This window comes from Triticum aestivum, chromosome 7A (assembly GCF_018294505.1).
Source record: "Triticum aestivum cultivar Chinese Spring chromosome 7A, IWGSC CS RefSeq v2.1, whole genome shotgun sequence".
Lineage (NCBI taxonomy): Eukaryota > Viridiplantae > Streptophyta > Magnoliopsida > Poales > Poaceae > Triticum > Triticum aestivum.
In genome coordinates this window covers 20,770,106-20,772,424 of record NC_057812.1, presented here as the reverse complement: position 1 = coordinate 20,772,424, position 2,319 = coordinate 20,770,106, and positions in this window count along the sequence as shown.

The following is a 2,319-nucleotide window of genomic DNA, read 5'->3' as shown; positions in this document are numbered from 1 at the left end:
CCGGAGACGCATGCCGCCTCTTCGGACATGCCACAACACCACCCCGCATGTATGAGGGGCCGGTGCGATGCTCCGGCGGCATTGCTACCCCCGTAGGGCCCCCGTCCCGCCTAACCTAGAGCTTTTGACCATGGGATCTAGCCCTTTGACTTTGCATGAATGGGCTTTGACCAGCGGACCTCCCCACCCGGTTGTGTTAGGTCAGCCCATAGGAACACTTTGGAGCAACATCCGGGCCAGACCCACAGCAAGATCCCCTCTGTGTAGACCCGACGCGTCCGTTTCCCCCCTCCAGGTGCCGGCGGCGGCGCCGTCCGTGAGGGGGGGGCACACACCGGACACGCGTGCCGGGCGTTTGCAACCGCCACAACACTTCTAGACTTGTGAGAGGCCGCCTACGGAAGATTTGGCGGCATGCTAGCCCCCGGAGGCCGCCGGCCACAGCCGTAGACGCGCGAAGGGCAATCCGCGTAGAGGGAATTTTTCGGATACTTCTCCATCACCAAAAATTATGAAAAAATATCATCGTTCCTATAGCACATGTGCGCACGTCGTGCAAAAAAAACTCATGATTTTATCGTGCTCTGAGTATTTAATAATATTAACGCCGCATCGTTACCGCAGAACGTCTAGTACCGTGTCATCGCCGTCCGTTAGGGGGGGGCATGCCCCGGAGACGCGTGCCGCCTCTTCGGACATGCCATCTCACCACCCCGCATTTATGAGGGCCCGGTGCGACACTCCGGTGGCATTGCTACCCCCAGGGCCCTCGTCCCGCCTAACCCTGTAGCGTTTGACAACGGGATCTAGCCCTTTGACTTTGCACGGACGGGCTTTGACCAGCGGACCTCCCCGCCCGGTTGTGTTAGGTCAGCCCATAGGAACACTTTGGAGCAACAACCGGGCTAGACCCACAGCAAGATCCCCTCCGTGTAGACCCGACACGTCCGTTTCCCCCCTCTAGGTGACGGCGGCGGCGCTGTCCGTGAGGGGGGGCACACCCCAGACACACGTGTTGGGCGTTTGCAACCGCCACAAGACTTCTAGACTTGTGAGAGGCCGCCTACGCGAGATTTGGCGGCATGCTAGCCCCCGGAGGCCGCCGACCATAGCTGTAGACGCGCGAAGGGCAATCCGCGTAGAGGGAATTTTTCGGATACTTCTCCATCACCAAAAATTATGAAAAAATACCATCGTTCCTATAGCACATGTGCCCACGTCGTGCAAAAAAACTCATGATTTTATCGCGCTCCGAGTATTTAATAATATTCATGCCGCATCGTTACCGCAGAACGTCTACTACCGTGTCATCGTCGTCCGTGAGGGGGGCCACGCCCCGGAGACGCGTGCCGCCTCTTCGGACATGCCACAACACCACCCCGCATGTATGAGGGGCCGGTGCGATGCTCCGGTGGCATTGCTACCCCCGTAGGGCCCCCGTCCCACCTCACCCTGGAGCGTTTGACCACGGGATCTAGGCCTTTGACATTGCACGGACGGGCTTTGACCAGCGGACCTCCCCGCCCGGTTGTGTTAGGTCAGCCCATAGGAACACTTTGGAGCAACATCCGGGCCAGACCCACAGCAAGATCCCCTCCGTGTAGACCCGACGCATCCGTTTCCCCCCTCCATGTGCCGGCGGCGGCGCCGTCCGTGAGGGGGGCACACCCCGGACACGCGTGCCGGGCATTTGCAACCGCCACAACACTTCTAGACTTGTGGGAGGCCGCCTACGCAAGATTTGGCGGCATGCTAGCCCCCGGAGGCCGCCGGCCACAGCCGTAGACGCGCGAAGGGCAATCCGCGTAGAGGGAATTTTTCGGATACTTCTTCATCACCAAAAATTATGAAAAAATACCATCGTTCCTATAGCACATGTGCCCACGTTGTGCAAAAAAACTCATGATTTTATCGCGCTCCGAGCATTTAATAATATTCACGCCGCATCGTTACCGCAGAACGTCTACTACCGTGTCATCGTCGTCCGTGAGGGGGGGCCACGCCCCGGAGACGCGTGCCGCCTCTTCGGACATGCCATCACACCACCCCGCATGTATGAGGGCCCGGTGCGACGCTCCGGTGGCATTGCTACCCCCCAGGCCCCCCATCCCGCCTAACCTTGTAGCGTTTGACCACGGGATCTAGCCCTTTGACTTTGCACGGACGGGCTTTGACCAGTGGACCTCCCCACCCGGTTTTGTTAGGTCAGCCCATTGGAACACTTTGGAGCAACATCCGGGCCAGACCCACATCAAGATCCCCTCTGTGTAGACCCGACGCGTCCGTTTCCCCCCTCCAGGTGCCGGCGACGGCGTCCGT